The sequence below is a fragment of the Electrona antarctica genome (genome assembly GCF_951216825.1).
Source record: "Electrona antarctica genome assembly, contig: scaffold_600, whole genome shotgun sequence".
Lineage (NCBI taxonomy): Eukaryota > Metazoa > Chordata > Actinopteri > Myctophiformes > Myctophidae > Electrona > Electrona antarctica.
In genome coordinates, this window is record NW_027637765.1 from 25,061 (window position 1) to 51,597 (window position 26,537).

Below are 26,537 nucleotides of genomic sequence, written 5' to 3' on the forward strand. Positions count from 1 at the left end.
TCATATCCTAAATCCAAACACCAGTTGTATCTTTTGTCAGAATATGACCTGTCGTCATATCCTAAGTCCTAAAACCAGTTGTATCTGTTGTCAGAATATGACCTGTCGTCATATCCTAAATCCAAACACCAGTTGTATCTTGTGTCAGAATATGACCTGTCGTCATATCCTAAGTCCTAAAACCAGTTGTATCTTTTGTCAGAATATGACCTGTCGTCATATCCTAAGTCCTAAAACCAGTTGTATCTTTTGTCAGAATATGACCTGTCGTCATATCCTAAATCCAAACACCAGTTGTATCTTTTGTCAGAATATGACCTGTCGTCATATCCTAAATCCAAACACCAGTTGTATCTTTTGTCAGAATATGACCTGTCGTCATATCCTAAATCCTAAAACCAGTTGTATCTTTTGTCAGAATATGACCTGTCGTCATATCCTAAATCCAAACACCAATTGTATCTTTTGTCAGAATATGACCTGTCGTCATATCCTAAATCCAAACACCAGTTGTATCTTTTGTCAGAATATGACCTGTCGTCATATCCTAAATCCTAAAACCAGTTGTATCTTTTGTCAGAATATGACCTGTCGTCATATCCTAAATCCAAACACCAGTTGTATCTTTTGTCAGAATATGACCTGTCTTCATATCCTAAATCCTAAAACCAGTTGTATCTTTTGTCAGAATATGACCTCTCGTCATATCCTAAATCCTAAAACCAGTTGTATCTTTTGTCAGAATATGACCTGTCGTCATATCCTAAATCCAAACACCAGTTGTATCTTTTGTCAGAATATGACCTGTCGTCATATCCTAAATCCAAACACCAGTTGTATCTTGTCAGAATATGACCTGTATATTTCAGTATACCATTCATGGCCCATATCATGATGACCCACTATACAAGGACAGATCAGTGTACCCAAAACTTTATACTAGGCCCAGTTCTTTTTTCCCCTCTACACCAAATGTCTCATCCAAAAAGGCTACCTACTTTGAATATAAACATTAAGCTAAAAACTATTTACAAAACAAAAATCACTTCAGCGCAAACAAACATTTATTTAGCAACCTCAAAACAGGGGCCATGCCTCCAAAAGATACAGATCACTGCAATGTGAAAGCATTGAATACAGTTGAATGAAGTGTACTCAGATACGGATTGCTGCAATGTGAAAGCATTGAATACAGTACTCAGATACGGATCACTGCAATGTGAAAGCATTGAATACAGTTGTAATGAAGTGTACTCAGATACGGATCACTGCAATGTGAAAGCATTGCATACAGTTGAATGAAGTGTACTGGGATACGGATCGCTGCATTGTGAAAGCATTGAATACAGTTGAATGAAGTGTACTCGGGTGCGGCAGAATCAAGGCTAGTGGGGACCAGGCAACGTGTATTCTGGAATCATTTTGAATCATTCGAGCATGGGGGTACTTTTTTACAAAATTTGATAGTGATTTATTTTTTTATTATTTACTATAGTCCTACTAGACCCCACGATATTATATCTGGCCACAAAAGATCACAGGATCTACTGAATGTGAAGGTATAGCCTACTGGGAGGAAGCCACACTGTGTGTCATGTACGTTTGACACATTCAGTAGATCCTGTGATCTTTTGTGGCCAGATGTAATTTCTTGGAGTCTAGTAAGACTATAGTAAATAATAAAAAAATAAATCGCTATAAAAATGTGAAAAAATACATATTTAGCCCCATGTCAGCTAAAATCCCTAAAATGAAAAAGAGCAGCAAATGGAAAAAAAATTACATTAATCTTTTACTTTCTCTAATAACCTAAAACATGAACCTAGGTTGAAAAAGTCACTCTAGAAACAATACAATGAAGGTTTAAACATTTAGATAAATGTTAAAACAAAAAAAGGCAGCTTGACAACAAAGTATTGTAGCCAGGACATGGTCTCACAGTTTGTCTGAACAGGACAAGAACAAGAACACACAGGATGGCGCACAGACGACGGGAGTCAGGGTGAGGAGCAGATGAGGGGAAACCACTCTCACACGCGTGAATTCCGTTTGTTACTCAGAGCATAGGCATGGCTGAGGCATGGTAACGCCCCGCCTGCCTGTGATTGGTCTACCGACACTGCCCGTCTTGACTGTCCTCGGAGACGCGAGGTTAATTACTCCGTGGTGAGATTGAGAAATAAATAATAGGCTACAAATTTGTAGAAGAGGCAAACTAATTTTGTTTATGCCGTTTGCTTTGATTGAATAACACGTGTGTTGTAGCCTACTACCCAAATCAAATCATGGCGTGCATGTTCAATCAATTATTCCATCAAAGCAAACGGCATAAACAATATTAGTTTGCCTTTTCTACAAAAATAAAACGTACAAGTTAGCTTTCTCTTGTGTCATACCATACTACTTGTATTATTTCCCACCACGGAGTAACCTCGCCTCAGACTATCCAGCATATCCACCTCGGAGGACAGTCAAGACAGGCAGTGTTGGTAGGCCAATCACAGGCAGGCGGGGCGTTACCATGCCTATGCTCGGACAAAAACGGAATTCATGCCTCTCACACTCACGCACTCACACTCCTCCAGTCCCTTCCGCTTCACCCTCCAGGGCCTCTTTTATGTACAGACGTTTGAGGGTAAAGAGTCCAGAATGAACCCTCATGCGGGTCTCCTTGGGCTCCACACCCCTCTGGAGCAGGGGGGGATCTCAGGGTAAAGAGTCCAGAATGAACCCTCATGCGGGTCTCCCTGGGCTCCACACCCCTCTGGAGCAGGGGGGGGGGGGGGGTCTCAGGGTAAAGAGTCCAGACTGAACCCTCATGCGGGTCTCCTTGGGCTCCACACCCCTCTGGAGCAGGGGGGGATCTCAGGGTAAAGAGTCCAGAATGAACCCTCATGCGGGTCTCCTTGGGCTCCACACCCCGCCAACTGTTGTAGGCATATGAAATTAAATTGGAGAAAAAGGGGGTAAATTAAGTGGTTACTCAATGAAAATAAAAAGTACTCGTATCGGTACTCGGTATTGGCGAGTACTAACAATTAAGTACTTTTACTCAGTCTGAAAGAAATCGGGACAACGCTATTATGTCATTGGCAACTACACACATCTCCAAACATTCTACCCCTTTGTGTATGACCCCTCTGCTTCATGTCCTGCAGCAGATTTCTCTGTAATGACCACCTCACTGTTATATCCCTTGGCTTAAATAAACCAGTAAGACACCTAAGAGGCGGATGTGTGCACTTGTTGACGGTAGACTGCTGGGTGAGCACTGGCGCTTTGGCATGGAAGGGTCAGATCAACAAGGAATGAATTCTGTACTGGCCTAATAGTCCGGCAGCCGACAGGCTTCTTTAGTTTAAAATTAACATCCTATGGCATGCAAAAATGTCAAACTTTCCTTTTGCTTTAAGTAGCATGCGACATGTCAAACTAGGGGGTTTATTATTCTGAATCCATTCCAAGCATTAGTTTTGCACAAAAAACACTCCTTGGGCTAAAAGCAGCCATAGCCACTAGCCCAAAATGTGCTGACCTCAAACTAATGCTTGGAATGGATTCAGAATCATGAAAACCCCATAGTTTGACATGTCACATGCTACTTAAAGCATAAAGATCATTTTTGACATTTCTGCCTGCCATAGGATGTTAATGGTAGGGTCACAAGAAACCCCTATAAAAAAAATTGCCCAATAGTGACAGCCGGTCAGCAGTATATAGACAATATTTTAGGCCAATAAAAAAAAAAAGTATACCAAATTTCCCACCCCATAGCCATAACCGTGGCTGCCGGACTATAAGGAGCATGTCTTGAGTGTACAGTGTTTGATGATGTCAGATCAACATATGGAATGTCAGAACAGGTCAGCTCCATATATGGAGATCTAAGGGTGGTAGCGGGGACATTCTCTTGTGTACAGGGTTTGATAGGCCTTAATTCAGGCCTGTTGAACTCTAGTTGCCGGGCGCAGCTGCACTAATAACTTTGGGGCAGGCCCGTCTAGAGTTTAAATGGACAGGTATCAGTCAAAAGGGAGACATCAGGTTCTGACATTTCACATGTCAGTAAGAGCAGGTCAATAGCTCACCCGATCCCTCCGGCTAGTGAGAGCCTTCCTCCTCTTCACATCCTCCAATGTCCCGGCCAGCTCAATTCGTGTGGTTGTCTTGAGGCTTTCAAAAGCCCTGTTACAGGCTTCTAGTGAATGACAACACAAATACCACATTATGATCTCTAAATGTATTATATTAAGGCATCTCAAAAGGATGGTGATAGAAATTAGCAGACAAAATGTAAACTGTCAAACTAAATGGGGGTACTCTGACGAGCTAGCTATAGAGACAGGGAGACCCCTATTATTTAGCAAACACTACAGACATGATTACCATTTGAATAGAAAACCAACCTATTTAACAAAAAAATAACACAAATCACACCAATATTACATTTGTCAATATTTGGTCATTGTGCCATCTGTTATTTTTAACCGTATCAAATCAACACTAATCTACAATTTAGGCATTTAGCACACTTTATCAAGAGCGATTTACAGTAAGCAAGGTAAACATACATAGAATGCAGAGACAGTGAACTGGGTAGGGTCACAGCCATACATTTATACAAGGGGTTCTAGAGTTGTACTGTTGGGGGGGGGGCTCTGTTGAAGATAAATAGGTAGATTAAGTACATACAGACAGCTCTTGGGGAATCTTTTGGCTGGCAGGAGGAGGCGTTTGCAGGATGGATGCCTCCATCCTGTCCAGCCTCTGTCACCCCTGAAAAGCTCTCCTTGACGGTGCTGGACAACTCCTTGACGGCATCCACCCTTCTGGTGAGCTGTGTTACCGCTCTACAAATGTGAGGGGAAAATAAATAAGTTAGGATTGAATTACTGTTATTATTACAAGTTTATGTTCTGTGTTTCATTTTCCAACAAAATCACAATAACCTTGGTCAATAGGTAGCAGTGCAGGACCACAGGTCATAGCTGGGTCTCTTCGGGGTGTAGTGTCTTAAGCGCATGCGTGTTCCCTCATAACCGAGAGGACATGTGAAAGAAAGCCACCAGGATAATGCACCGAATAACACGTGCGTGCGTGGCCAAAATTCTTACCATATTCAAGATCACGCCCCAGTCATGGTCCGAAAGAAACTGGATCATGGTAGACACCCTAGGATTCACACCAAGTCGTGATTTGTTTTGCTTTACACTTTAGTGCCTTTCTCTGGGTTGATCAAGAACATGCATCTGCAGACACACAAGGACAATGAAGAAAATCTTTAGATTATAATACAGCCATGTAAAGAAAATAAACTAATGTAGATTATATAAAGCAATTAAAAAATAATAAAGACTGGAGGGTGGTGTATGTGTGTCTATGAAATGCGTACTGAATGTTTAAGCTTACTTGTTTTAAAAGCCCATATTCGAAGATCATGTTACTCAAAGGTTCCTGGTCTTTGGTCGTCTTCTCCACCATCTGGGTTGACCTGATAAAATAGAATTTCAAATTATTAATGTGTGTATATCTAAGTACTGTGTGTGTGTGTGTGTGTGTGTGTATATCTAAGTACTGTGTGTGTGTGTGTGTGTGTGTGTATATCTAAGTACTGTGTGTGTGTGTGTGTGTGTGTGTGTGTCCACGCACGCACACTCGCCGCGTGCGTGCGTGGACACGGTAAGATTCATGCGTGGACACTATGAATCTTACCATAATCAACAATCTCACTACTCATGGTCCGAGAGTGAATCAAGGTATACCTAGGATTATACTAAACTATAGATACGATGTGCTCTCCTTCTCTGGGTTGATGGAGAACAGACACCTGCGGAAATAGAATAAAAACAGTATTATATATATATATATATATATATATATTATAAAACAAAGAAAAATATATTTTTAATTGAAGATGTTCATTTAAGGCAACTTCTAATGGAAAAGATTTAGATTAGGCAGTGCTACTTTCTTTTAGTGCAGGCTAAAGCAAACACAAAAATACACACCTCTCCAGAAACCCCAGGGTTGATGCCAGCACTGATGGGTAGACGTTTTGCAGAAAACAGGACTCTCTGAATAAGAAACTAACAAAATAATAAAACAAGCATCATTAAGATTTTAAAACTGCTCATCACCATCAACATAAATGTATTGTATTTCAGGTTGAGGGAAATACAAGTTCAGCTGCATACAGTTGTGTTCTTCCTGCTTAGTTCTGCTTAGTCTGCTTAGTTCTTCCTAAGCAGGAACTCACATTCATAATTTCACCACAATCTTCCTGAATTCCCATTTGATGTTTCTCCGGTGTCCAAAGACTGCAACAGTTCCTCTGGGAAGTTGTGCCATGGTGCTATGAAGGTCTACACCCAATCAGGGCGTTGGAGCTGCAGGACCTTAGCCAACTTTTATTTCTGCCATTTCTGGAATTAAGGAAAAGTTACACCAGTTTTCAAAAGCAAAAATGGGCACACACACATATACACACACACATACACACATCCCTTTGAGAAAACCTTAGCATAAAAAAAAGAAAAACATGAATACATGTCTGTAAACTCATTGGCAACTACAGATCACTGCAATTACTGGGATACATATCCTACATACACTCTCAAACATTCACTGACACCAACCAGACCTACCAACGGAGATTGTATTAACGGCAACACCAGTTTTGTATTTTGGCTACATAAAACACAGGCGCAAAGACTGCATAAGTATATAACACAAACACACTTTCAATAACAACATGGATAACCAGGCCTGTCAGCGATGATCATGCCAATAATGACCTGCTACTAAGAGCAGAGGGAATTGAACACATTCAACTGACCACAGCATTGCAAGAACTTTGTTTTGAGAAAACTTTTTTTTAATTTTCAAATTGGATGCCATAGCTTTTCTTGGCCTGAATGAAGGGATATGACAGACCATCTTATAACATTTTCATCACTGCATTTTCCACTAAAGAACAGTCACAGACTCACATAACTTTTATATATATAATTTCTATTTGACACCATAACTGGAAACTCCTTATTTTTTTCCCACTGGAAGCACCAATCCAACAAGTTGACAGATTTGACCTTGACAAAGGCCATTCAGTTATTTTCTTCTTGTTTTTCCTACTTTTCTATACTTTATCCTTCCCTCGCACCATGTGTTGCCTTAGGCCAGATGACCACCACAATCATCATAATGTGGTACCATTTTGATTTTGTCCATATCTCCCCTTAACTGTTAAGACACTATCCAATACCTTCCATAACACAAAAGGTCTCATGGAAGATTTGTGCCAATCCTATGCTTTCATGGTGCATCATTTGATGTCACAATATCATCAGCAACTGGTTGACACTCTGGAAACTTTCAAGCAATCACTAATAAACAAGGTGATAAAATATGAAATACTATTAGAAACTAACTAACTACTATAATATTTGCAATCGGAGGGGTAACCCAGTTAAAAATGGTAACCAAACATGTCAATGATCAGTCAGTCAGATCAGTATAAAGAATATGATGTCACTTCCTGAACTGCCACTCCCTTCACTGTGTCAGTCACTGAAGGCAGCATTCAGTGTTTGGTTGCAGCATGCTGCGTTGGCAATGTTGCTGCTTTGTACTCCACCTAAACTTCACATTATACTCAGCGGTGAGTAAAATTTATGAAATCCAGTGCAACTGTGCTCTATATAAAGGTTAATTTGATTATTTTACACTTCCCTATCGACCATCAGTGATGTAAATAGGTTTTGAAATGTCAATATGGTCTTCCAGAAGCACACAAGAAAGAACCCTATACAAAACCGCCACTAGACCTATTATCAGTATGCATCTAAAGTAACTCCAAATTACTGTACTGTCCTTGTATGTAACTCATCTGTACATTTAGAACTCATGGCAAAAGTGTGCAGTGTCAAAGTGTGCAGTGACACAGAGATCCTTCCAACCGCTTTTCTCTGAATTCCTGAATTTTATCAAAAATATTTCATGCACGAAAACAAATTCTACATTATCTAAGCACATGTTAACACGCACCAGGCTATAGGACATATCAGCTATATACAGTAGTACCTCAAAGACAAGCTAAAACAAAATGTGCTGGAGACAGTAAGTGACTATCGGATCTACAAGCTCACAATTCCATGCATTGAGCTTGTAGATCAGCTATTTTTTATTTGGCCCATGTTTGACCAGTTTATATGATGGTTTCTTGATTACTTTTGATGTAGTCTTTCCTTAAATTGTCACTGTATTACTGTCATCTGGGGACCCCGAAAAAAATCAGACGGACCGGTTGAGAACCACTGCACTAACAATACTGTACATTCCTCTTTTTAATTGAAAGCAATGAAATTGCCAGAAATGCTCTCATAGTGCTATCTGGCATACAAAAATCAGTTACATAATCATGTGCACAACTGCAGTGCTAATTAGTCCATTAGTTATATTGAAAACAGCCACTGAGCGAAAAACCCAAGAATCCTTTGCCCGAATATGGTGATATCCTCCATATGGATACTCTCCGAATTCTTGAAATATACTCTTGTAATAGATTTCATGTTGGGAGAATATCAAACTCCAGCCATTGGACCAATTTTATTCTTGTTGCTGAACAAACACTCTATAGCAATGATTACTGTCACAATATAGAGCTACTTAAACTGTTACTGAACAAACAGACTATACCAATGATTATCACAATATAGAGCTATGACACTTATTTCAACCAAAGAAAATCCTCTACACTACCTTTAATTAAGCAACATATTTGAAGTCTTTTCAAACGTGGCTCTGCAGCCAAATAGCCTACTTTTGGTTTGACATGAAAACATTGACAAAGGCAAACATTGACAAAGGCTGAAAACACTACAGTATGAAGTGCAAATGTAGCTGCAAACCAATAAATAAAAGCTTAGCATTACCTGTAATATCCATTCCATGCTACAACTTCTGTGTGTGTCTGTCAACTGCAGGCTCCTCTCTGTTCAAAGGACAGCGTGTGCTCTTTCATGAGCCAATGGCTGCCTGCCACGTCACTGCCTAAACGTCACAGCCAATCAGATTTCGTCTTTTCAAAAACGCGGTGCACTATGGGTGAACTGAAGAGCTGCAATGCATTGTGGGATGTGTAGTTGATCTTTTAAGTGCTTTCCATTAACACTCCTTATGTCACGTTTCTTCAGCAACTACAGTGATGAATGCCTGATTTCTTTCACTTTCATTCACAATATAATATAATAATACAGATTGTTTGGGCCTTAAACTGATTATTTTCTTACAACCTGTCAATTAATGTATGTTGTCTGTATTGACTGTATGATGCAGTTTAAAAAAAAAACTTATTTCAAGCAGTTTTTTTGTGTTTGATATTAAATTATATGGTTATTATCAGGTGGGTTACACTCAGCAGTGGTTCTGGGGAGTTCCAGTTGTTCGGGGACCACCAGTGGTCCTTATAGGGGTTCCAGGTGGCCCCCAGCTAAATGATGGAGAGTTGGTTAAACCAAATGGACCCTTATAGATCTACGTAAAATTAAAAATGAAAGTTATGAGACCAATAACTGGTGCCTGGCACCCTCAGTTGCAAATTCTGCACCCTCATAGTTTAAATTTAAAAATTAGATTGACATTTGACAATTGACATTTTTATTTGCCGGCCTCAGTCATTTAATCCTGGAGCCAAGCATGGTGCGCGCGTGTGTCTGTGTGTGTGTGTGTGTGTATGTGATTGTAAAATCCATAATCTTTTCAAATGTGTGATAATGTGTGTGGGTGCCGCTACTACACACATTGGAAAGATTTAGCATAGACAACCAAGTATTAAAGAAGGTCTTTCCCCCTCCGTAAGGTTGCAAGATACCATCCTGGAATGTATACCCTCACATCAGTAAGCAGGAACTGGGGATGGCAATGACGGACCTGAAAGTCTGACGTGGCATATGCATGTCAAACTGGGGGTCCTTGAAAAAGGACAGACAGACAGTCTGTCTGTCTTTCTGTCTCGCTGTCTATCTCACTGTCTGTCTCGCTGATAGATAGATAGATAGATAGATTGATGAATTCTTTTTTGATGAATTCCTGTTCTGTCTATAGAAGTGTCTATTTATACGTCTCTAAATGTTTTGATGATTTGAACATGGTGGACCCTGTTGGAAACAAGTGTAATGCTTAATTGGGTCGTCCACTCACAGTTAACAGCCTTTGTATTGAGTTTGTGCTTGAAATGTACTGTAATTCTGCAAACTGTTAATAAATTCTTCAATCAATCAATCAATCAATAGATAGATAGATAGATAGATCAAACCCCTCTGGGCAGGTGGGAGACTGGCATGTTATATTATGATGGTGCCATTTACCAAAACACAGGCACCATGCACATTTTGTAGGTGCCTGTGAATTATTTTGTAGTCCACTTCCAACTTTGTGGTCGATCATACGTCGATCTAACTACAGACAAATGAGCTGCAATGTTTTGGGAAGAATGTCCTGGAACACAGTTGAAAGATGAATTAATGCCAAGTGAAGTCATGTGAATCCTCAATGCCATTTGGGTCATGGTGTCATGACCTCCCGCTTTGCCCTCCACAAACGGCGAGGGAACTGTGCAGTTCACGTCATTTGACCAGTACAGTCCTCCTAATACCCTTTCACTTGCCATTCTTTATTATTTTTTAATAGAAACCCTTAAATGCTGCACCAGCTGACCTTTCTGAAATTTGTCTATATAGCAACTCTAGTCAGCTTTTGGTCATCATTTCTCACCAGCTTTGTTTAAACAGTAATTGACTAGAATGGTTATACATATGGAGATATTATTAACTGAAGTCGCACACACACACACACACACACACACACACACACACACACACACACACACACACACACACACACACACACACACACACACACACACACACACACACACACACACACACAGTCAGACTTGCCTGATCAACAAAAGGTCCTTGGCATCCTTCAAATATGAAAAATGTGTCCTGCCTGAAAAAAAATGATTTTTTAAAAATATTTAAAGGATTTATAATGCCAAAAAGGTCGCTTCAAAGCCTCTTGGGTGAATGTTGACCTTTAGGAGTGTCCTATGTCTTCTCGTTCGTCTCGGCCAGCCGATCGAAGATCTTTTTTCCGTTTGTCTCTACGATTTTTTGGGAATTTACTATTGATTTTAAGGACAGAAGGCCGCAAATGTTGAATCGGCTTAGTCCGAATGTCGTGTCTATTCCTTGATCGTGGACGCTTAGAAGTGTCGGAGAGACACGAGACCCATTTCATCGGATTTGGCATCCTTCAAATATGAAAAATGTGTCCTGCCTGAAAAAAAAGGATTTTTTTTAAATATTTAAAGGATTTATAATGCCAAAAAGGTCACTTCAAAGCCTCTTGGGTGAATGTTGACCTTTAGGAGTGTCCGTTTGGGAGGAGACCTATGTTTTCTCGTCCGTCTCGGCCAGCCGATCGAAGATCTTTTTTCCGTTTGTCTCTACGATTTTTGGGGAATTTACTATTGATTTTAAGGACAGAAGGCCGCAAATGTTGAATCGGCTTAGTCCGAATGTCGTGTCTATTCCTTGATCGTGGACGCTTAGAAGTGTCGGAGAGACACGAGACCCATTTCATCGGATTTGGCATCCTTCAAATATGAAAAATGTGTCCTGCCTGAAAAAAAATGATTTTTTTTAAATATTTAAAGGATTTATAATGCCAAAAAGGTCACTTCAAAGCCTCTTGGGTGAATGTTGACCTTTAGGAGTGTCCGTTTGGGAGGAGACCTATGTTTTCTCGTCCGTCTCGGCCAGCCGATCGAAGATCTTTTTTCCGTTTGTCTCTACGATTTTTTGGGAATTTACTATTGATTTTAAGGACAGAAGGCCGCAAATGTTGAATCGGCTTAGTCCGAATGTCGTGTCTATTCCTTGATCGTGGACGCTTAGAAGTGTCGGAGAGACACGAGACCCATTTCATCGGATTTGGCATCCTTCAAATATGAAAAATGTGTCCTGCCTGAAAAAAAAGGATTTTTTTAAAATATTTAAAGGATTTATAATGCCAAAAAGGTCACTTCAAAGCCTCTTGGGTGAATGGCAGAGGCAAGGAGGCAACCAGGTGCTCAGGAGGTGTGTAGGTATAAAGAATGTATAAAAATGGTAAAAAGGTGCTCCTGGGATCAATCGGGATAACAACACGATAAAGAGAAAAGAGGAGATCCGGGCACACTTGATGTCAGAAGGAGGAAATATTTTATTAAACCGACATGTTTCGACCTGTTACGGTCTTCATCAGCAGCCCTGATGAAGACCGTAACAGGTCGAAACATGTCGGTTTAATAAAATATTTCCTCCTTCTGACATCAAGTGTGCCCGGATCTCCTCTTTTCTCTTTATCCTCTTGGGTGAATGTTGACCTTTAGGAGTGTCCGTTTGGGAGGAGACCTATGTTTTCTCGTCCGTCTCGGCCAGCCGATCGAAGATCTTTTTTCCGTTTGTCTCTACGATTTTTTGGGAATTTACTATTGATTTTAAGGACAGAAGGCCGCAAATGTTGAATCGGCTTAGTCCGAATGTCGTGTCTATTCCTTGATCGTGGACGCTTAGAAGTGTCGGAGAGACACGAGACCCATTTCATCGGATTTGGCATCCTTCAAATATGAAAAATGTGTCCTGCCTGAAAAAAAAGGATTTTTTTAAAATATTTAAACGATTTATAATGCCCAAAGGTCGCTTCAAAGTCTTGGGTGACTGTTGACCTTTAGGAGTGTCCGTTTGGGAGGAGACCTATATGTTTTCTCGTTCGTCTCGGCCAGCCGAATTGTATGCGCATAGCCTACTGTACAGATTAGGCAAGCAGGGCTCAGAGCATTATTGGTTCACAGTCCCTGATGGCTCATTGAAGTCAGTCAGAAGGAGATATTTTAAAATATGTCCCCTGCATGCTCATGGATGACTAAGACCCCTACACATTCTGTATCCGGCCGGTTGACAGGTCACTAAAGTCATGCCTGTGTGCCGTAAACCCCTTCAAACTGTTGAAGAGCTTCTACAGTTGGTGAAGAAGCCTGCATGTATGGGGGGGCTGAGGTGGACTCGGGAAACCTTGATGTTTAAATCCTCAGGCCTCTGAGCATTATGGGCTCCCATGAGTCCCCGATTATATATTGCTCATTCAAGTCAGGCACAATACATAATGTAATTATCAAACAAATAGGTTATATGTTGTCCCATTCGCACTGTACTGTGTGTGTGTGTGTGTGTGTGTGTGTGTGTGTGTGTGTGTGTGTGTGTGTGTGTGTGTGTGTGTGTGTGTGTGTGTGTGTGTGTGTGTGTGTGTGTGTGTGTGTGTGTGTGACTTCAGTTAATAATATCTCCATATGTATAACCATTCTAGTCAATTACTGTTTAAACAAAGCTGGTGAGAAATGATGACCAAAAGCTGACTAGAGTTGCTATATAGACAAATTTAAGAAAAGGTCAGCTGGTGCAGCAACAACCTTTACACAATAGAGTGCCATCCCCCTTTTGTTTTTGAAAAATCGTGGAAATGTGTTATTTGGAACACATGACAAAAATAAGATGTAGCTGCTGGTATCCTTATAGTATTGTTACTGTCGGGAGGTACCACCCAACTCTATTTTGGAGGTTTCAAATCAATGCTATTAACACACAATGAAATCGTAAAAGGTGCTTTGAACTAAACCTCTTAACTCAATTGGAAACTCAAACTGTCTGTTAAAACAGCTAACTCTACCACCTCTCATGCAAGTAAGTGGCAATATATAAATTCCAACTAAGGCAGTATTGCTTTGTTTAAAAAAAAATGTTTTCTTCATTTTCTGAAAGAAATAACAGTGGTTTCTTCCTGACAGCAGAGATGTATGTCCTTGTGATGTATAGTGGGTTTGTATTTGATAACATTTGGCAAATCAAAGAACTCAGGTCAATCAGCTCTGTATTCTACAGAAAATCCAGTGACTTATCCAACATGTCAATGTTCATGAACTACCAAGTACCAATATCAGTAAAATATCTCACTCAAAACAGGCCCAATGGTTATATGGTGCATAATAGAACAAACTCAGGATATGCATCAGAAATGTCCGTATTCTAGAAGAATCCTAAAACCGGAAATTAGGGATTCTTGCTATTTTCGCCCTCAGGTCATCTTCGGAACACATACATGACAAAAAATAAATTACGCTCATATCCTAGTACAATATATTGTCTTCAGGGTGTATATTGAGTTCATATTTTACATAATATGCCGCATATCAACAAACTCAGGATATGCATAAGAAATGTCCGTATTCTAGAAGAATCCTAAAACCGGAAATTAGGGATTCTTGCTATTATCGCCCTCAGGTCATTTTCGGAACACATACATGACCAAAATAAAATTACGCTCATATCCTAGTACAATATATTGTCTTCAGGGTGTATATTGAGTTCATATTTTACATAATATGCCGCATATCAACAAACTCAGGATATGCATAAGAAATGTCCGTATTCTACAAGAATCCTAAAACCGGAAATTAGGGATTCTTGCTATTTTCGCCCTCAGGTCATTTTCGGAACACATACATGACAAAAATAAAATTACGCTCATATCCTAGTACAATATATTGTCTTCAGGGTGTATATTGAGTTCATATTTTACATAATATGCCGCATATCAACAAACTCAGGATATGCATAAGAAATGTCCGTATTCTAGAAGAATCCTAAAACCGGAAATTAGGGATTCTTGCTATTTTCGCCCTCAGGTCATTTTCGGAACACATACATGACAAAAATAAAATTACGCTCATATCCTAGTACAATATATTGTCTTCAGGGTGTATATTGAGTTCATATTTTACATAATATGCCGCATATCAACAAACTCAGGATATGCATAAGAAATGTCCGTATTCTAGAAGAATCCTAAAACCGGAAATTAGGGATTCTTGCTATTTTCGCCCTCAGGTCATTTTCGGAACACATACATGACCAAAATAAAATTACGCTCATATCCTAGTACAATATATTGTCTTCAGGGTGTATATTGAGTTCATATTTTACATAATATGCCGCATATCAACAAACTCAGGATATGCATAAGAAATGTCCGTATTCTAGAAGAATCCTAAAACCGGAAATTAGGGATTCTTGCTATTTTCGCCCTCAGGTCATTTTCGGAACACATACATGACAAAAATAAAATTACGCTCATATCCTAGTACAATATATTGTCTTCAGGGTGTATATTGAGTTCATATTTTACATAATATGCCGCATATCAACAAACTCAGGATATGCATAAGAAATGTCCGTATTCTAGAAGAATCCTAAAACCGGAAATTAGGGATTCTTGCTATTTTCGCCCTCAGGTCATTTTCGGAACACATACATGACAAAAATAAAATTACGCTCATATCCTAGTACAATATATTGTCTTCAGGGTGTATATTGAGTTCATATTTTACATAATATGCCGCATATCAACAAACTCAGGATATGCATAAGAAATGTCCGTATTCTAGAAGAATCCTATAACCGGAAATTAGGGATTCTTGCTATTTTCGCCCTCAGGTCATTTTCGGAACAGATACATGACAAAAATAAAATTACGCTCATATCCTCGTACAATATATTGTCTTCAGGGTGTATATTGAGTTCATATTTTACATAATATGCCGCATATCAACAAACTCAGGATATGCATAAGAAATGTCCGTATTCTAGAAGAATCCTAAAACCGGAAATTAGGGATTCTTGCTATTTTCGCCCTCAGGTCATCTTCGGAACACATACATGACAAAAATAAAATTACGCTCATATCCTAGTACAATATATTGTCTTCAGGGTGTATATTGAGTTCATATTTTACATAATATGCCGCATATCAACAAACTCAGGATATGCATAAGAAATGTCCGTATTCTAGAAGAATCCTAAAACCGGAAATTAGGGATTCTTGCTATTTTCGCCCTCAGGTCATTTTCGGAACACATACATGACAAAAATAAAATTATGCTCATATCCTAGTACAATATATTGTCTTCAGGGTGTATATTGAGTTCATATTTTACATAATATGCCGCATATCAACAAACTCAGGATATGCATAAGAAATGTCCGTATTCTAGAAGAATCCTAAAACCGGAAATTAGGGATTCTTGCTATTTTCGCCCTCAGGTCATTTTCGGAACACATACATGACAAAAATAAAATTACGCTCATATCCTAGTACAATATATTGTCTTCAGGGTGTATATTGAGTTCATATTTTACATAATATGCCGCATATCAACAAACTCAGGATATGCATAAGAAATGTCCGTATTCTAGAAGAATCCTATAACCGGAAATTAGGGATTCTTGCTATTTTCGCCCTCAGGTCATTTTCGGAACAGATACATGACAAAAATAAAATTACGCTCATATCCTCGTACAATATATTGTCTTCAGGGTGTATATTGAGTTCATATTTTACATAATATGCCGCATATCAACAAACTCAGGATATGCATAAGAAATGTCCGTATTCTAGAAGAATCCTAAAACCGGAAATTAGGGATTCTTGCTATTTTCGCCCTCAGGTCATTTTCGGAACACATACATGACCAAAATAAAATTACGCTCATATCCTAGTACAATATATTGTCTTCAGGGTGTATATTGAGTTCATATTTTACATAATATGCCGCATATCAACAAACTCAGGATATGCATAAGAAATGTCCGTATTCTAGAAGAATCCTAAAACCGGAAATTAGGGATTCTTGCTATTTTCGCCCTCAGGTCATTTTCGGAACACATACATGACAAAAATAAAATTACGCTCATATCCTAGTACAATATATTGTCTTCAGGGTGTATATTGAGTTCATATTTTACATAATATGCCGCATATCAACAAACTCAGGATATGCATAAGAAATGTCCGTATTCTAGAAGAATCCTAAAACCGGAAATTAGGAATTCTTGCTATTTTCGCCCTCAGGTCATTTTCGGAACACATACATGACCAAAATAAAATTACGCTCATATCCTAGTACAATATATTGTCTTCAGGGTGTATATTGAGTTCATATTTTACATAATATGCCGCATATCAACAAACTCAGGATATGCATAAGAAATGTCCGTATTCTAGAAGAATCCTAAAACCGGAAATTAGGGATTCTTGCTATTTTCGCCCTCAGGTCATTTTCGGAACAGATACATGACAAACAGGTCATTTTCGGAACAGATACATGACAAAAATAAAATTACGCTCATATCCTAGTACAATATATTGTCTTCAGGGTGTATATTGAGTTCATATTTTACATAATATGCCGCATATCAACAAACTCAGGATATGCATAAGAAATGTCCGTATTCTAGAAGAATCCTAAAACCGGAAATTAGGGATTCTTGCTATTTTCGCCCTCAGGTCATTTTCGGAACACATACATGACAAAAATAAAATTACGCTCATATCCTAGTACAATATATTGTCTTCAGGGTGTATATTGAGTTCATATTTTACATAATATGCCGCATATCAACAAACTCAGGATATGCATAAGAAATGTCCGTATTCTAGAAGAATCCTAAAACCGGAAATTAGGGATTCTTGCTATTTTCGCCCTCAGGTCATTTTCGGAACACATACATGACCAAAATAAAATTACGCTCATATCCTAGTACAATATATTGTCTTCAGGGTGTATATTGAGTTCATATTTTACATAATATGCCGCATATCAACAAACTCAGGATATGCATAAGAAATGTCTGTATTCTAGAAGAATCCTAAAACCGGAAATTAGGGATTCTTGCTATTTTCGCCCTCAGGTCATTTTCGGAACAGATACATGACAAACAGGTCATTTTCGGAACAGATACATGACAAAAATAAAATTACGCTCATATCCTAGTACAATATATTGTCTTCAGGGTGTATATTGAGTTCATATTTTACATAATATGCCGCATATCAACAAAACTCAGGATATGCATCAGAAATGTCCGTATTCTAGAAGAATCCTAAAACCGGAATTTAGGGATTCTTGCTCTTTTCGCCCAGTGGGAGTTGGAAAACCTTGTCTGAACCCCTCCATCCTTCCTGTAGCTGCTCAGACTCTGCTTCTCTGCCCCCAGCCAAGCTTATAGGCCTGCAGAGTGTCTAGTTTTGAAGATACAGACTCTGCTAAGCAAAAGTGAACAGGGCCAAACTGGGCTTATTTCGCTGTGAAAGTGACATTTAGGCACGGAGTTGGAAAACCTTGTCTGAACCCCTCCATCCTTCCTGTAGCTGCTCAGACTCTGCTTCTCTGCCCCCAGCCAAGCTTATAGGCCTGCAGAGTGTCTAGTTTTGAAGATACAGACTCTGCTAAGCAAAAGTGAACAGGGCCAAACTGGGCTTATTTCGCTGTGAAAGTGACATTTAGGCACGGAGTTGGAAAACCTTGTCTGAACCCCTCCATCCTTCCTGTAGCTGCTCAGACTCTGCTTCTCTGCCCCCAGCCAAGCTTATAGGCCTGCAGAGTGTCTAGTTTTGAAGATACAGACTCTGCTAAGCAAAAGTGAACAGGGCCAAACTGGGCTTATTTCGCTGTGAAAGTGACATTTAGGCACGGAGTTGGAAAACCTTGTCTGAACCCCTCCATCCTTCCTGTAGCTGCTCAGACTCTGCTTCTCTGCCCCCAGCCAAGCTTATAGGCCTGCAGAGTGTCTAGTTTTGAAGATACAGACTCTGCTAAGCAAAAGTGAACAGGGCCAAACTGGGCTTATTTCGCTGTGAAAGTGACATTTAGGCACGGAGTTGGAAAACCTTGTCTGAACCCCTCCATCCTTCCTGTAGCTGCTCAGACTCTGCTTCTCTGCCCCCAGCCAAGCTTATAGGCCTGCAGAGTGTCTAGTTTTGAAGATACAGACTCTGCTAAGCAAAAGTGAACAGGGCCAAACTGGGCTTATTTCGCTGTGAAAGTGACATTTAGGCACGGAGTTGGAAAACCTTGTCTGAACCCCTCCATCCTTCCTGTAGCTGCTCAGACTCTGCTTCTCTGCCCCCAGCCAAGCTTATAGGCCTGCAGAGTGTCTAGTTTTGAAGATACAGACTCTGCTAAGCAAAAGTGAACAGGGCCAAACTGGGCTTATTTCGCTGTGAAAGTGACATTTAGGCACGGAGTTGGAAAACCTTGTCTGAACCCCTCCATCCTTCCTGTAGCTGCTCAGACTCTGCTTCTCTGCCCCCAGCCAAGCTTATAGGCCTGCAGAGTGTCTAGTTTTGAAGATACAGACTCTGCTAAGCAAAAGTGAACAGGGCCAAACTGGGCTTATTTCGCTGTGAAAGTGACATTTAGGCACGGAGTTGGAAAACCTTGTCTGAACCCCTCCATCCTTCCTGTAGCTGCTCAGACTCTGCTTCTCTGCCCCCAGCCAAGCTTATAGGCCTGCAGAGTGTCTAGTTTTGAAGATACAGACTCTGCTAAGCAAAAGTGAACAGGGCCAAACTGGGCTTATTTCGCTGTGAAAGTGACATTTAGGCACGGAGTTGGAAAACCTTGTCTGAACCCCTCCATCCTTCCTGTAGCTGCTCAGACTCTGCTTCTCTGCCCCCAGCCAAGCTTATAGGCCTGCAGAGTGTCTAGTTTTGAAGATACAGACTCTGCTAAGCAAAAGTGAACAGGGCCAAACTGGGCTTATTTCGCTGTGAAAGTGACATTTAGGCACGGAGTTGGAAAACCTTGTCTGAACCCCTCCATCCTTCCTGTAGCTGCTCAGACTCTGCTTCTCTGCCCCCAGCCAAGCTTATAGGCCTGCAGAGTGTCTAGTTTTGAAGATACAGACTCTGCTAAGCAAAAGTGAACAGGGCCAAACTGGGCTTATTTCGCTGTGAAAGTGACATTTAGGCACGGAGTTGGAAAACCTTGTCTGAACCCCTCCATCCTTCCTGTAGCTGCTCAGACTCTGCTTCTCTGCCCCCAGCCAAGCTTATAGGCCTGCAGAGTGTCTAGTTTTGAAGATACAGACTCTGCTAAGCAAAAGTGAACAGGGCCAAACTGGGCTTATTTCGCTGTGAAAGTGACATTTAGGCACGGAGTTGGAAAACCTTGTCTGAACCCCTCCATCCTTCCTGTAGCTGCTCAGACTCTGCTTCTCTGCCCCCAGCCAAGCTTATAGGCCTGCAGAGTGTCTAGTTTTGAAGATACAGACTCTGCTAAGCAAAAGTGAACAGGGCCAAACTGGGCTTATTTCGCTGTGAAAGTGACATTTAGGCACGGAGTTGGAAAACCTTGTCTGAACCCCTCCATCCTTCCTGTAGCTGCTCAGACTCTGCTTCTCTGCCCCCAGCCAAGCTTATAGGCCTGCAGAGTGTCTAGTTTTGAAGATACAGACTCTGCTAAGCAAAAGTGAACAGGGCCAAACTGGGCTTATTTCGCTGTGAAATTTCGATGTCACTTTCACAGCGAAATAAGCCCAGTTTGGCCCTGTTCACTTTTGCTTAGCAGAGTCTGTATCTTCAAAACTAGACACTCTGCAGGCCTATAAGCTTGGCTGGGGGCAGAGAAGCAGAGTCTGAGCAGCTACAGGAAGGATGGAGGGGTTCAGACAAGGTTTTCCAACTCCGTGCCTAAATGTCACTTTCACAGCGAAATAAGCCCAGTTTGGCCCTGTTCACTTTTGCTTAGCAGAGTCTGTATCTTCAAAACTAGACACTCTGCAGGCCTATAAGCTTGGCTGGGGGCAGAGAAGCAGAGTCTGAGCAGCTACAGGAAGGATGGAGGGGTTCAGACAAGGTTTTCCAACTCCGTGCCTAAATGTCACTTTCACAGCGAAATAAGCCCAGTTTGGCCCTGTTCACTTTTGCTTAGCAGAGTCTGTATCTTCAAAACTAGACACTCTGCAGGCCTATAAGCTTGGCGGGGGGCAGAGAAGCAGAGTCTGAGCAGCTACAGGAAGGATGGAGGGGTTCAGACAAGGTTTTCCAACTCCGTGCCTAAATGTCACTTTCACAGCGAAATAAGCCCAGTTTGGCCCTGTTCACTTTTGCTTAGCAGAGTCTGTATCTTCAAAACTAGACACTCTGCAGGCCTATAAGCTTGGCTGGGGGCAGAGAAGCAGAGTCTGAGCAGCTACAGGAAGGATGGAGGGGTTCAGACAAGGTTTTCCAACTCCGTGCCTAAATGTCACTTTCACAGCGAAATAAGCCCAGTTTGGCCCTGTTCACTTTTGCTTAGCAGAGTCTGTATCTTCAAAACTAGACACTCTGCAGGCCTATAAGCTTGGCTGGGGGCAGAGAAGCAGAGTCTGAGCAGCTACAGGAAGGATGGAGGGGTTCAGACAAGGTTTTCCAACTCCGTGCCTAAATGTCACTTTCACAGCGAAATAAGCCCAGTTTGGCCCTGTTCACTTTTGCTTAGCAGAGTCTGTATCTTCAAAACTAGACACTCTGCAGGCCTATAAGCTTGGCTGGGGGCAGAGAAGCAGAGTCTGAGCAGCTACAGGAAGGATGGAGGGGTTCAGACAAGGTTTTCCAACTCCGTGCCTAAATGTCACTTTCACAGCGAAATAAGCCCAGTTTGGCCCTGTTCACTTTTGCTTAGCAGAGTCTGTATCTTCAAAACTAGACACTCTGCAGGCCTATAAGCTTGGCTGGGGGCAGAGAAGCAGAGTCTGAGCAGCTACAGGAAGGATGGAGGGGTTCAGACAAGGTTTTCCAACTCCGTGCCTAAATGTCACTTTCACAGCGAAATAAGCCCAGTTTGGCCCTGTTCACTTTTGCTTAGCAGAGTCTGTATCTTCAAAACTAGACACTCTGCAGGCCTATAAGCTTGGCTGGGGGCAGAGAAGCAGAGTCTGAGCAGCTACAGGAAGGATGGAGGGGTTCAGACAAGGTTTTCCAACTCCGTGCCTAAATGTCACTTTCACAGCGAAATAAGCCCAGTTTGGCCCTGTTCACTTTTGCTTAGCAGAGTCTGTATCTTCAAAACTAGACACTCTGCAGGCCTATAAGCTTGGCTGGGGGCAGAGAAGCAGAGTCTGAGCAGCTACAGGAAGGATGGAGGGGTTCAGACAAGGTTTTCCAACTCCGTGCCTAAATGTCACTTTCACAGCGAAATAAGCCCAGTTTGGCCCTGTTCACTTTTGCTTAGCAGAGTCTGTATCTTCAAAACTAGACACTCTGCAGGCCTATAAGCTTGGCTGGGGGCAGAGAAGCAGAGTCTGAGCAGCTACAGGAAGGATGGAGGGGTTCAGACAAGGTTTTCCAACTCCGTGCCTAAATGTCACTTTCACAGCGAAATAAGCCCAGTTTGGCCCTGTTCACTTTTGCTTAGCAGAGTCTGTATCTTCAAAACTAGACACTCTGCAGGCCTATAAGCTTGGCTGGGGGCAGAGAAGCAGAGTCTGAGCAGCTACAGGAAGGATGGAGGGGTTCAGACAAGGTTTTCCAACTCCGTGCCTAAATGTCACTTTCACAGCGAAATAAGCCCAGTTTGGCCCTGTTCACTTTTGCTTAGCAGAGTCTGTATCTTCAAAACTAGACACTCTGCAGGCCTATAAGCTTGGCTGGGGGCAGAGAAGCAGAGTCTGAGCAGCTACAGGAAGGATGGAGGGGTTCAGACAAGGTTTTCCAACTCCGTGCCTAAATGTCACTTTCACAGCGAAATAAGCCCAGTTTGGCCCTGTTCACTTTTGCTTAGCAGAGTCTGTATCTTCAAAACTAGACACTCTGCAGGCCTATAAGCTTGGCTGGGGGCAGAGAAGCAGAGTCTGAGCAGCTACAGGAAGGATGGAGGGGTTCAGACAAGGTTTTCCAAGTCCGTGCCTAAATCTCACTTTCACAGCGAAATAAGCCCAGTTTGGCCCTGTTCACTTTTGCTTAGCAGAGTCTGTATCTTCAAAACTAGACACTCTGCAGGCCTATATCAGCCCAATATCAATATCAGCCCAATATCAATATCAGCCCAATATCAGCATCAGCCCAATATCAGCATCAGCCCAATATCAGCATCAGCCCAATATCAGCATCAGCCCAATATCAGCATCAGCCCAATATCAGCATCAGCCCAATATCAGCATCAGCCCAATATCAGCATCAGCCCAATATCAGCATCAGCCCAATATCAGCATCAGCCCAATATCAGCATCAGCCCAATATCAGCATCAGCCCAATATCAGCATCAGCCCAATATCAGCATCAGCCCAATATCAGCATCAGCCCAATATCAGCATCAGCCCAATATCAGCATCAGCCCAATATCAGCATCAGCCCAATATCAGCATCAGCCCAATATCAGCATCAGCCCAATATCAGCATCAGCCCAATATCAGCATCAGCCCAATATCAGCATCAGCCCAATATCAGCATCAGCCCAATATCAGCATCAGCCCAATATCAGCATCAGCCCAATATCAGCATCAGCCCAATATCAGCATCAGCCCAATATCAGCATCAGCCCAATATCAGCATCAGCCCAATATCAGCATCAGCCCAATATCAGCATCAGCCCAATATCAGCATCAGCCCAATATCAGCATCAGCCCAATATCAGCATCAGCCCAATATCAGCATCAGCCCAATATCAGCATCAGCCCAATATCAGCATCAGCCCAATATCAGCATCAGCCCAATATCAGCATCAGCCCAATATCAGCATCAGCCCAATATCAGCATCAGCCCAATATCAGCATCAGCCCAATATCAGCATCAGCCCAATATCAGCATCAGCCCAATATCAGCATCAGCCCAATATCAGCATCAGCCCAATATCAGCATCAGCCCAATATCAGCATCAGCCCAATATCAGCATCAGCCCAATATCAGCATCAGCCCAATATCAGCATCAGCCCAATATCAGCATCAGCCCAATATCAGCATCAGCCCAATATCAGCATCAGCCCAATATCAGCATCAGCCCAATATCAGCATCAGCCCAATATCAGCATCAGCCCAATATCAGCATCAGCCCAATATCAGCATCAGCCCAATATCAGCATCAGCCCAATATCAGCATCAGCCCAATATCAGCATCAGCCCAATATCAGCATCAGCCCAATATCAGCATCAGCCCAATATCAGCATCAGCCCAATATCAGCATCAGCCCAATATCAGCATCAGCCCAATATCAGCATCAGCCCAATATCAGCATCAGCCCAATATCAGCATCAGCCCAATATCAGCATCAGCCCAATATCAGCATCAGCCCAATATCAGCATCAGCCCAATATCAGCATCAGCCCAATATCAGCATCAGCCCAATATCAGCATCAGCCCAATATCAGCATCAGCCCAATATCAGCATCAGCCCTAGACACTCTGCAGGCCTATAAGCTTGGCTGGGGGCAGAGAAGCAGCCCAATATGATATAATATCAGCTGATGCTGATATTGGGCTGATGCTGATATTGGGCTGATGCTGATATTGGGCTGATGCTGATATTGGGCTGATGCTGATATTGGGCTGATGCTGATATTGGGCTGATGCTGATATTGGGCTGATGCTGATATTGGGCTGATGCTGATATTGGGCTGATGCTGATATTGGGCTGATGCTGATATTGGGCTGATGCTGATATTGGGCTGATGCTGATATTGGGCTGATGCTGATATTGGGCTGATGCTGATATTGGGCTGATGCTGATATTGGGCTGATGCTGATATTGGGCTGATGCTGATATTGGGCTGATGCTGATATTGGGCTGATGCTGATATTGGGCTGATGCTGATATTGGGCTGATGCTGATATTGGGCTGATGCTGATATTGGGCTGATGCTGATATTGGGCTGATGCTGATATTGGGCTGATGCTGATATTGGGCTGATGCTGATATTGGGCTGATGCTGATATTGGGCTGATGCTGATATTGGGCTGATGCTGATATTGGGCTGATGCTGATATTGGGCTGATGCTGATATTGGGCTGATGCTGATATTGGGCTGATGCTGATATTGGGCTGATGCTGATATTGGGCTGATGCTGATATTGGGCTGATGCTGATATTGGGCTGATGCTGATATTGGGCTGATGCTGATATTGGGCTGATGCTGATATTGGGCTGATGCTGATATTGGGCTGATGCTGATATTGGGCTGATGCTGATATTGGGCTGATGCTGATATTGGGCTGATGCTGATATTGGGCTGATGCTGATATTGGGCTGATGCTGATATTGGGCTGATGCTGATATTGGGCTGATGCTGATATTGGGCTGATGCTGATATTGGGCTGATGCTGATATTGGGCTGATGCTGATATTGGGCTGATGCTGATATTGGGCTGATGCTGATATTGGGCTGATGCTGATATTGGGCTGATGCTGATATTGGGCTGATGCTGATATTGGGCTGATGCTGATATTGGGCTGATGCTGATATTGGGCTGATGCTGATATTGGGCTGATGCTGATATTGGGCTGATGCTGATATTGGGCTGATGCTGATATTGGGCTGATGCTGATATTGGGCTGATGCTGATATTGGGCTGATGCTGATATTGGGCTGATGCTGATATTGGGCTGATGCTGATATTGGGCTGATGCTGATATTGGGCTGATGCTGATATTGGGCTGATGCTGATATTGGGCTGATGCTGATATTGGGCTGATGCTGATATTGGGCTGATGCTGATATTGGGCTGATGCTGATATTGGGCTGATGCTGATATTGGGCTGATGCTGATATTGGGCTGATGCTGATATTGGGCTGATATTGATATTGGGCTGATATAGGCCTGCAGAGTGTCTAGTTTTGAAGATACAGACTCTGCTAAGCAAAAGTGAACAGGGCCAAACTGGGCTTATTTCGCTGTGAAAGTGAGATTTAGGCACGGACTTGGAAAACCTTGTCTGAACCCCTCCATCCTTCCTGTAGCTGCTCAGACTCTGCTTCTCTGCCCCCAGCCAAGCTTATAGGCCTGCAGAGTGTCTAGTTTTGAAGATACAGACTCTGCTAAGCAAAAGTGAACAGGGCCAAACTGGGCTTATTTCGCTGTGAAAGTGACATTTAGGCACGGAGTTGGAAAACCTTGTCTGAACCCCTCCATCCTTCCTGTAGCTGCTCAGACTCTGCTTCTCTGCCCCCAGCCAAGCTTATAGGCCTGCAGAGTGTCTAGTTTTGAAGATACAGACTCTGCTAAGCAAAAGTGAACAGGGCCAAACTGGGCTTATTTCGCTGTGAAAGTGACATTTAGGCACGGAGTTGGAAAACCTTGTCTGAACCCCTCCATCCTTCCTGTAGCTGCTCAGACTCTGCTTCTCTGCCCCCAGCCAAGCTTATAGGCCTGCAGAGTGTCTAGTTTTGAAGATACAGACTCTGCTAAGCAAAAGTGAACAGGGCCAAACTGGGCTTATTTCGCTGTGAAAGTGACATTTAGGCACGGAGTTGGAAAACCTTGTCTGAACCCCTCCATCCTTCCTGTAGCTGCTCAGACTCTGCTTCTCTGCCCCCAGCCAAGCTTATAGGCCTGCAGAGTGTCTAGTTTTGAAGATACAGACTCTGCTAAGCAAAAGTGAACAGGGCCAAACTGGGCTTATTTCGCTGTG

General features: G+C 42.0%; 2 long non-coding RNA genes across 2 annotated transcripts; one reads left to right on the plus strand and one right to left on the minus strand.

Moving 5' to 3' along the window:
* Positions 1-998: 998 nt before the first annotated feature.
* Positions 999-1,870, plus strand: LOC306918681. Its single transcript, XR_013789373.1, has 2 exons — positions 999-1,194; positions 1,239-1,870. It is a non-coding gene; the product is annotated as an uncharacterized lncRNA (long non-coding RNA).
* Positions 1,871-2,791: 921 nt separating this feature from the next.
* Positions 2,792-5,186, minus strand: LOC306918680. The gene is made up of 4 exons (XR_013789372.1): positions 5,115-5,186; positions 4,693-4,850; positions 4,089-4,198; positions 2,792-2,927 (listed from the first exon to the last, which is right to left on the minus strand). It is a non-coding gene; the product is annotated as an uncharacterized lncRNA (long non-coding RNA).
* Between the last annotated feature and the right edge of the window lie 21,351 nt (positions 5,187-26,537).